This window comes from Mobula birostris, chromosome 11, assembly GCF_030028105.1.
Source record: "Mobula birostris isolate sMobBir1 chromosome 11, sMobBir1.hap1, whole genome shotgun sequence".
NCBI lineage: Eukaryota > Metazoa > Chordata > Chondrichthyes > Myliobatiformes > Myliobatidae > Mobula > Mobula birostris.
The window spans coordinates 110,377,279-110,388,962 of record NC_092380.1 but is presented as its reverse complement, the minus strand read 5'-3'; positions in this window follow the sequence as shown (position 1 = coordinate 110,388,962).

The window sequence follows — 11,684 nt, the reverse complement described above, 5'->3', positions numbered from 1 at the left end:
TCTTCCAACAGATGCTACCTGGCCTGCTGCGTTCACCAGCAACTTTGATGTGTGTTGCTTGAATTTCCAGCGTCTGCAGAATTCCTGTTGTTTGCGTTTAAACTCACTCAACCTATCGTCTTAAGGCCCGCTCTGTAACCCTGTAAGGGTCTTCAGATGAGTGGACCCAGGTGTGAAATAAACTCAGGACTCGAGAGTGGAAACTAGTAATGAAGATTTATTCGGCGAATTACACAGGGAATGATTGGACTAAGAGGTCACCTATTTGAGCACACAGAACGATGGTTCACACAGAACTCGAATACAGGACCTACCGATGAGCGCTGACCCAGAATAAACTTAAATAGAATGTCAAACACAAGAAACCCGTGCAAATTGAAAATCAAAAACTAATCGCTTAAGATCAAGCAAAAGAAAGCCCTATTCTCATTCAAAAAACACAGTGGCAGCTTAATAATAAAAGTAGTCATTAAACAATTCAAATAAATAACGTTCTGGTGCGTTGAGACCTGCTGCTACCTAGTGCACCTCGCTGGCCTGACAAATCCAGGCAGCATCCTGGTAAATCTCCTCTGCACCCGCTCGAAAGCTTCCACATCCTTCCTATAATAAGGCAACCAGAAATGAACACAATGTTCCAGGTGTGTGTCCCTTCTCTCCAGCACTTAAGCACACTTCTCACCTTCACAGTCTGCCATCATGTTTATATGTTCACAATACTGTAAATGATTCAAGTATTTCAAAATAATTCTCTCTATTCTTTTCAAATGGGGAGTGGGTTAATTTTACAGTTTACCCCACTTTCTCAAAATGCTAATAAACGATCTCCTGGAGGAAATCAGGAAGGAGAGTCTATGGGGAATATAATGCTGGAGGAACTCAGCAGATCAGGCTGCATTATTGGAAATGAATAAACAGTCAATGTTTCAGGGCGAGACTCTTCTTCGGGATTGAAAGGAAAGGGAAGACACCAGAATAAAAAGGTGTGAATCGCTGGAATTCTCTACCCATGAGAGTAAGATGTTAACTCCGCTTGAAGCCAAGTGGATGGAAATGGGAATGGAACGGGTCAGTGACACAGTACCGGGAGCGTCAGCCGGAATCTGTGACTAACCCAGTTACGGACACACACAAAGTACATGTACATATATACACACATGTACACCCACACAAGTGTGCATACACATGCGTACTGCACACATACATGGAAATTTACCTACATTCACACAGATGCATTTGTGTACACATATATACAGCCACACACACAAACACATGCACACATATGGCATGTTAATGCAAACACACATGTACACTATTAGAAACCACTGTTGTTTAATAATATTTTTTGTAAGATTTTAACAAACTCATGTATTTCTCATAGTATGTGGTGGATCATCCCCACTCACTGGCAGAAAGCAGAATAGCAGCTAAACTAACAGTTTATCACCTTTCTCATTTTTCATTGGCTACATTATAACACATCACCCACATGATGTATTTCAGAATCAGAATCAGGTTTATTATCACCGGCATGTGACGTGAAATTCGTTAACTTAGCAGCAAGCAGTTCAATGCAATACATAATATAGAAGAAAAAAAAATAAAATAAAAATAATAATAATAAATAAATAGTTATAGGATATGTATATCGAATAGATTAAAAACATGCAAAAAAACAGAAACAGTGTATATTAAAAAAGTGAGGTAGTGTCCAAGAGTTCAATGTCCATTTAGGAATCCGATGGCAGAGGGGAAGAAGCTGTTCCTGAATCACTGAGTGTGTGGCTTCAGGCTTCTGTATCTCCTACCTGATGGTAGCAGTGAGAAAAGGGCATGCCCTGGGTGCTGGAGGTCCTTAATAATCGATGCTGCCTTTCTGAGACACCGCTCCCTGAAGATGTCCTGGGTACTTTGTAGGCTAGTACCCAAGATGGAGCTGACTAGATTTACAACCTTCTGCAGCTTCTTTCAGTCCCGTGCAGTAGCCCCTTCATACCAGACAGTGATGCAGCCTGTCAGAATGCTCTCCACGATACATCTATATAAGTTTTTGAGTGTATTTGTTGACGTGCCAAATCTCTTCAAACTCCTATTGAAGCATAGCTACTGTATTTGTTTAATTATGGAGCTTACTAACTAGTTTATTCCTATCTAAGGAATGTCTTATCCATAAAAGTGAGGTATTTTTCAGAGGTGCCATCTAGGCTTCCTTATTCCTTTGTCTTCACATCTACAGTATACACCTTACTATTGTTTCTCAGCTCTTTATTTAGCTTCCTTAGTATTCGTATGTTTGTTTGTACTCTAAAATAAACTGAAACCTAGGAATTAAAACTGCTCTTCATCCCTGACTCCTGGAAAACCCTAGGGAACAGAAAATAAATGAAGAACTAACAACAGCCACACACACACACACACACACACACACACACACAACACACACAGACATTTTCAAAATTCAATCTTTAGACAATATTATTTATTTGGCTCTTGTTTTGAAACAACAGAATTATATTTTCATTATTAACGGTTCACTTGGAGAATGCGAAAAACTGACAAACAACCACACAGAATTATTGTGGAGTTTAAAACAGGTCCATAGTTGAGTATAAAGCATCGGTGTTGCACAGCTTCTCTCTGGGTGTTCCAGAGAGAGTCCTGGTTCCCAGAAAGCCTTTAACTTGCAGAGCCATAAACAGATTCCAAAATCCCAGGCATTTGTTGATGTTTATGACCATTTTCCCACTTTGACGCCAGTATCCAGGAATCAAATTTAATAGTAACAGTAATAATAACTTATTTACAGAGCAAGTTTCATCGATACAATGTAGTTCAAAGTGCATTACAACGGGATAAAGTGCAAACATGAAAATAAAAGACAAAAAGATGTTAGTTAAAAGCAGGGTTAAATAAATAGGTTTTGAACTGGTGTTTAAAAGTGTCAACTGGGGTTTTAAATATATACAGGAGAAATTTAAAGAAAATAAGCTGCGTGATTTCAGCCACAACAAGAACTGGCTCTGGAAGGTGTTCATAAAGATGCACCTTAGTCTGGGCTGTCTACCTTCCAAAACAGCACGTTATTAAATCACAGATATCTGTCGTCACAAAGAGCTGGAAAGTACTGTTTTCAAAATGACAGACTCCTGATTGGTTTGTGAGATAGTCCCTCACCTACAAATCTTGGTGGCAGAGCAAAACATTAAAACAAAAAAAAAGAATTATACTTTTTTGCTGGAAATCTCAATTCAAAAAATTGGGGATACTCAATGAGTCAGACAGCATCTGCGGAGAGGGAAACAGGGTTAACCTTTCATCTTTCCTCAGACGCAAGAGTACAGCAATGACCTGAACTGTTGGTTCTCCACAGATGCCGGTGGGCCTAATGAACACTTCTGGCATTCTTTAGTCTTTAGAGTCCTGAAGCAATACAGCATGGATTACAGGCCCTTTGGTCCAACCAGTCCATACTGACCACAGTGCCCTCCCAGCCAGTCCCAATTTCCTGCCTTTGGCCCATATCTCTCCAAGCCTCACCCTCTATGTACCTATCCAATGACTACTGTACCTTCCTCAACCACTTCCTCTGGCAGCTCATTCCATAGACTCACCACCCTCTGTGTGAAAATGTTGCCCCTCTAGGCTCTTCTAAATCTTTCCCTTCTCACCTTAAACCAATGCCCCCATATGTTGGATGCCCCTACCCTGGGGAAAAGACTGTTACCATCCACCTTATCTAAGACTCTCATAATTTTAAACATTTCTTGCAGGTTGCCCTTGATTCTCCTACACTCCAAGGAGTAAATTTGATGCTTAAAATTCTGTGGTTTTTGCAGTTTGCGCAATTTGCCCTTTTTTTGCACATTGGGTGTGTGACGTTTCTTTGAACAGGCTCTCTGGTGTTTCGTTATTTTGTGGCTGTCTGCAGAACAACAAATCTCAGGGTTGAATACTGCATACACGTTGATAATAAGTGTACTTCAAATCTTTGAATAAGCCTCACTAACCTCCACCTATAACTTAGGCCCTCTAGTCCTGGCGACATCCTTGTGAATTTTTTTCAGTTTAACCACATCTTTCCTAAAACAGGATGACCTAAACTGTACGCAGTACTCCAAGTACTTTTAAAGCATAAAGTTAAAAAATTGAGTGAATTCATTCATAGCGAAGTGATTTTCTGATGGAAGTTTTGTTTGGTCCTACCAAACTATCATTTTGCAAGACCAATTGTAATTCGCTTGCTGCTTCATTCCAGGTTTTATTTTCTGAGGTACTTTTCTGTGGTCACAGTCTTTTCCCCAGGTTGGGGAATCTTAAACCAAGGGATATAGGTTTAGTGTGAGAGGGGTAAGATTTACAAGTGACCTATGGGGCAACTTTTTCCACAGAGAAGAATGGTGGAGAGGTGGAATGAGATGTCAGGGGAAGTGGTAGAGGTTGGTACAATTACAATGTTTCAGGAGACATTTGGACATGTATGTGGACAGTAAAGGTTTATGGACCAAATGGGACAAGCTCAGATTGTCAACTGAGTTGACGTGGACCTGTTTCCATTCCATATGACTCTCTGTGAAGTTGGAGCTTGAGGTAAAAGTCTAGAGGCCAAGAAACTCCATAACTCTTGAATCAGGAGACTGGTCACATGTCCTTGCTGGAGTCAGATGGAATAGCAGTCCTGCCACCATAAGTGCTGGTAAATCAATACTTGTTGTCTTCTTGATTATAAGTTAAGAGAACAATCCATAGAGTTATAGAGTACAATAGGATAGAAACAGACCTTCCCCCCACCACCCACCCCATCCAGTCCATGATTTTCTGCCTAGTCCTGTCTACCTGCACCCGGTCCTTATTCCTCCCAAATCCTTCACGATAAGTGTTGACTGGAACTGCTCACATTGTCCTGAAATCCCAATACAATCTTTAAATCACATTCTATTGATAAAAACATGAAAGAGACATGTTTGTCACAATGTCAGAATCTCCCAAAGACAATGATATAGGAATGGAATTTAATGGCAGCACACGGCAAGATCCCACCAGCTTAATGTGACAATGACCAGAAAACTTGCTCCGTTAGGAAGCTGACCAGATGACAAACAATGCCTTGGGGGGAGATTTCTTGCCTTTTGAAACATGTTCTGGGATACTCTATGCTTCACCTGGATGGGGTGAAGTTTAAAATATAAAGTAAAAACCTTTGAGTGACCACACTGTAATTTTCTGATGAGTTTTATTCGTCATATCAATCTGCTGGTTTGTAAATCTAATTGTCTTTCACTTGCTGTCTTCTTCCAGGTTTTGTTTTGCGAGGTACTTTTCTATGTTCACAGTCTTTTCCCCAGGGTAAAAGTCCGGTCTTTTCTCCCCCAATCTTTTCCACGATCTTTCCCCCCAATCTAAAATACTGGGGTATTGTACAGGAAAAGCTCTGTGCTGGACACAAACCATGGGGGTCTTTACACCCACAACTACTACTTAATGGAGCCTAATCATCTAGGATCCTCAGTTAGCTGCAGAATGACCTGTTTGAAATGTGAAGGGGTAGTTGGACCACTGATCAGACCAGTTCCCTGAACAAATTATCTGAATTAATCATCCTTTGGAATTGATTCTCTGAAAAGTTTTTCAACAGGAAGTTATGCCAACACAATATACTTTAAGGACATTGTACATTACAACACTGGAACAGTCTGTTCAGCTTACAATGTCCATACTGATTATGAAACCAATTTCAATTTATCCCATCTGTCTGCACATGATCCATATCCTCCATTCCCTGTCTGCTTATGTGTCTGACTAAAAGCTTCTTAAACATCACAAATGGAACTTCAGCATGTTCCAGGCACCTACCTACTGCTCTCTGTGTAAGAAACTTGCACTGCAAATCTCCTTTAGACCTTCTCCTCTTACCTTACACCCTTTCTGAGACGTGAGTAATCCATGATAAACACAAGAGGTTTTGCAGATGTTGCAAATCTTGAGCAACACGCACGAAATACTGGAAAAACCCAGCAAGTCAGGCAGCATCTGTGGAGATGATTAAACAGTCAATGTTTTGGGCTAAGACCCTTCAACCTGGTGGTACATATTCTCAAGCTCTTACATCTTCTGCCTGACTGGCGGGGGGAAAGAGGAAAAGTTTTAGGCGGAGACCCTTCATCAGGAAGGTGAAGAAGCCAGAATAAGAGGGAGAGGGGAGGGGAAAGAGTACAAACTGGCAGGTGATAGGTGATAAGTGGGTGAAGGGTGGGAAGGTGGGTGGGTGGAGACAAAGTAAGAAGCTGTGAGGTGATAGGTAGAAAAGGGAAAGGGCTGAAGAAGCAGGAATCTGATAGGAGAGGAAGGGTGTACCATGGGAGAGAGGAAAGGATGGGTAGAAACCAGAAGGAGGTGATAGGCTGGTGAGGAGAAGGAGTGAGAACGAGGAATGGAAAAAGAGAGAAGGAGAGAGGGAAGAGCAGGGAGCGGGAATGGGGGGGATTAATACATTGATCTGTGTAATACCAAAAATTGAAGGACGCTTTTCCATTAGGTTTTGTTTCTTGAAATCTTTCTCCAGAATAAAATCAGAAAATGCCAGAAGCACTTAGCAGGTCAGGCAGCAATAGGTGGTGTTGCTGGTATTTTCAGCCATTTGCAACTTTTAGAGCTTCATGCTCCCTCAGATGATGAAGCTGGTGGTGGGTAGGGGGTTGGAGGGGTGGGGGCCTACTATCTACCAGAGTGGATCTGCCTTCTGAAGCACCTTCAAATGAATCCCCACCCAACCCGTTTCAGATGGAGAGAGCAGACAGCTTCAAGAGTTGCAGACGTATGGACCGGTAGGTGGATGTGGAGAAAACAGTGGAAAGTTATATGCCCTGTTAAGAGTCAAAAGTGGTTGCCCCTGCTCACGCTTACAGCCGCATCAAAACCAAACACCCGTGGGACAGACCACCGAGTCATAATGAACCAGGACATATGACTTGTTCTGGTTGGCGACCATTCTGCTCGTACAGGTTGTTACTGTGGTGAAGAAGGCACACAGCATGATCACCTTTATTAGCTGAAAAATTGTGTTCAGCAGTCTGGAAGTTATGTTGCAGTTTTATAAAACTCCAGGCGGCATCTGGAGTGTTGCATATGATTCTGGCCACCCCATTCCAACAGAATGTTGAGGTTCGGAGAGAGTGCAGAGGTTTACTGGGATGCTGCCTGGATTAGGGGGTGTTGGACAAACTTGGGTTCTTTTCTCTGGGGCAACAGAAACTGAGGGGAGATCTGACAGATGTTTCTAAGAGGCATAGATAGAGTAGACAGCCAGTATCTTTATCCTAGGGTCAAAATGTCTAATATCAGAGCACATGCATTTAAAGGTAAGAGGGGTAAAGTTCAAAGGAGATGTGCGGGGCACGTTTTTTATAGAGACAGTGGTCGATGCCAGGGGTGGTGATGGGGGAGAGGGGCAATGAAGTAAAAAGGTGGGAGATAATAGATGGAAGAGGTAAAGGTGCATTTAAGAGGCTCTTAGACAGGCACGTGAATGTGTAGGAATTAGAAGAATATGGACAATGTGTAGACAGGAAAGATCCCACCAATCACCACACGAAGAGATTCCACCAATCACCACCAGAAGAGATTCCACCAATCACCACCCGAAGAGATTCCACCAATCACCACCCGAAGAGATTCCACCAATCACCACCAGAAGAGATTCCACCAATCCCCACCAGAAGAGATTCCACCAATCACTACCAGAATAAATTCCACCAATCACCACCAGAAGAGATTCCACCAATCACCACCAGAAGAGATTCCACCAAACACCACCAGAAGAAATTCCACCAATCACCACCAGAAGAGATTCCACCAATCACCTCCCAGCTTTTAGTTCAACCACTCCCCCGCCCAGCTGGCTTTACCTATCACCTGCTAGCTTGTCCTCCTCTTCCCTCCTCCACCCTCCTGTTCTGGCATCTTCCCCTTTCCTTTCCAGTCTTAATGAAGGGTCTCGGTCCGAAATGTCATCTCATTATTCCTCTCCATAGATACTGCTCTCCTTAGATTCCTCTCCTGACCTGCTGAGTTCCTCAAGTATTTTTTTGTGTGCATTGCTTTAGTTAGTTGGACATGTGATTACTGATTAGTCCAGCACTAGTGCTCTGTGGTCTATCTGAGACATGTTGGGTGTTTACTGGGTTCCTGCCATTTATTGCTAGACTGGGACGGGTTGAGCTGAACTACAGCGGTCTCTACATTTGGCTGGTTCACCACCATTCCCAGTCCTGACAGACAGTGAAAGCAGGTGTTGGCTTTAAAGGCAAGACTGGTGAAGACACAACCTACCAAGAGAACCTGGAGGCGGAAGAGAATAGGAATGATATACTATACAAAATTCTTTGTCACCCTAGAGATATATATGCGCCTAAGACTTTTGCTGTAGATGGAGTGGACAAGCCAGAGATCTTTTCCCAGGGTGGAAATCGTAATCCAAGAAGGCACAATTTTAAGATTATTGGAGGAAGGTCTCGGGAGGGTGTCAGAGGTAAATCTTTTACAAAGGGAGCAGTGGGTGTGTGGAACCTATGTCGGGGGTGATGGCAGACACATAGACAGCAGGGACATTTAAGAAACTGTTAAATAGACACATAGCTGATAGAAAAATGGAAGGCTATCTAGGCAGGAGGTTAGACTGACCTTAGAGTAGATTAAAAGGTCAGCTCAATATTGTGTGCCAAAGGTGTTGTAATGTACTATGTTCTATGGACTTCACTTTCTCTGTAGCTGTTACACTTTATTCTGCGTTCTGTTATTGTTTTATCTTGTTCTGCCTCAGTGCACTGTGTAATGATCTGATCTGTATGGACATAAGCAAGACAAGCTTTTCACCGTATCTCAGTACAAGCGACAATAATAAACCGACACCAATCCTTCTGGGTAACAGGGACACAATGGACCAAATACTCCATGTATACCATATGATTCGGTAAATCCTGTGTGGTCTCATGACCAAACTCCACTATAAATGGTAGCTGATATTTCTCCATGTCTATCCCCAACATGCATCTCTGAATATTGGTCCAAGCTAAAGATTTCAGACCACGTCGCCATCTACTGGGAAGCACAGACTACCGGTACATGCCACCTTCTTCATAAATCAACTTTAACACCATCCTTTACATTGACGCCACTGTGGGTAATTACACTCAGTAGCCATTTTACACCTGTACACCTGCTCGTTAATGCAAATATCTAATCAGCCAAACATGTGACAGCAACTCAATGCGTAAAAGCATGCAGGCATGGTCAAGAGGTTCAGTTGTTGTTCAGACCAAACATCAGAATGGGGATGAAATGTGATCTAAGTGACTTTGACTGTGGAATGATTGTTGGTGCCAGATGGGGTGGTTTGAGCATCTCAGAAACTGCTGATCTCCTGGGATTTTCATGCACAACAGTTTACAGAGAATGGTGCAAGGAAGAAAAAAAAACGCATGCAGTGAGAGGCAGTTCTGTGGGTGAAAACACCTTGTTAATGGGAGAGATCCACGGAGAATGGCCAGATTCATTCAAGCTGATAGGAAGGCAACCGTAACTCAAATAACCACACGCTACAACAGTGGTGTGCAGAAGAGCATCTCTGAACAAACAATGTGTCAAATCTTGATGTGAATGGGCTACAGCAGCAGAAGACCATGAACATACACTCGGTGGCCACGTTATTAGATATAGGAGAAATTTAATATTAAGTGGCCACTGAATGTGTCTGCACTCTCTGCTACACCACTTTGTCAGTAGAATATGAAACAGTGGAGATTAACGCTGCAATGGGGCAACTCCCCTTTGGCCCAAGAGAAATCTCAGTAAGGTGATTACTTAAAAGCCGAATTCGCTGCATGATACAATCAGGCTGTACCGATGAAAAAAACTGAACTGTAACCAATCGTACTGACTGCAGGAATACAACTGTAAAACTCAGAACAATTATACTCTTCTGATCATCAGGGAGTCACAGAACAACTATTGGTCCGCGCCGGCATCGAAGAATGGTGGCTTAACAAGTCTTACAATGAAAAGACACGTTCTGTACAAAGTACCTCTGTGAGACGCGGGTACAGTAGTATTGCAATACTTTACAGTGCCAGTGACCCTGGTTCATTGTACGTTCTATATGGATTTCCTCCAGGTGCTCTGGTTTCCTCCCACATTCCAAAGACATGCGAGTTAGGGTCAGTAAATTGTGGGCATGCTATGCTGGCACTACAAGCACAGCGACATTCTCAAGCTGCCCCCAGAACATCCTCAGACTGTGATGGTCGTTGATACAAATGGTGTGTCTCACTATATGTTTCACTGTACATGTGACAAATAATCTGATCTTTCACTGTTAATGCTTCAGCTCTTTGAGCTCAATATATGTCAAGTAACGAATGTTTACCATGTGAGGTAAATTCACCTCCAGTGTCAGGGAACAGCTGAAAGCCATTCACCTCCTCCAGCCTGTCCTGTCAGTCAAGTGCTGATTCAGTACATCATCCGCTGTTCCCAATATTAATAGTCATTCATTGGTACAAACCTCTCCCTCGCCTTTGAGACCCGACATTACTCTTAATCAGTGGCACAGGTCACCATTAATGCATCACTTCATGTCTAAGCCAATGTTTGATCAGGAGGGTTTAATCTTCGTATGAGTACAAGGCCCTCTAATGATGAGAGGAGACAGGATTTACAGTGACGAGCATTGAATCGATCGTTGGAAACAGTTGTCCATTACCTGCAGGGCCCCCCTCGTGCCACGTTACAAAGGAACGCCAGAGATCCACCATCACACCATCCACCATCTCTGTCTGACAGATAGACCCTTAGCGTAGCCCCGTAGTGTAACATCACTGCAGCGCCAATGACCCGGCTTCAACTCTTGCTGCTGTCTGTAAGCAATTTGTTTGTTCTCCCCATAATCTGGTGGGTTTCCTCTGGGTACTTCAGTTTCCTCTCACATTCCAAAGATGTACAAGTTACGGTTAATGAGTTGTGGGAATGCCATGTTGGTACCAGAAGCGGGGCAACACTTGTGGGCTGCCCCCAGCACATCCTCGTTGACACATTTCACCGTAGGTTTCGAAAACTAATCTCTTACCTCCACCTCAAACTTGACTGAGGCCTCAGACAGACGAGCGACTCCCGTCACCAGGGAGGGGTCGTCTCGCTAGACTGTGGCATCAAGAGCAGCTTGCTCTCATCCGCAATCAGAGCTGCTGGAATGTCAGTTTAGCTAGAGGGAAGATTGGCAGCCTTCCTGGAAACACCAGGTAACCATGACTTACAGTACGTAGAATCTGCAGAAAGCTGATCTCACCCACCCCCCACGGGCATGTTCAGAAGTCAGGCGGAGTGACAGCTATCACCTGGTCAGGCATCTTGACATTTCAAACTTTTGCATCTGATCACAGTAAAGACCACCTCCTGGGTATTCACTGGAGTTAACACAGGTTCTAGGAACACAGTGGGCTTAGGTTAAACTTCATACTAAATGACAGCATCTTGGGAGAGGCTAGGAGCAGAGGGCACAGCTTCAGAACACAAGGACGTCCCCTTAAAAAAAACAGAGATGAGGAGGAATTTCTTTAGCCAGTGGGTGGTAAATCTGTGGAATTCATTGCCAGGTCATTGGGTATATTTAAAGCGAAGGTTGATTGGTCCCTGAT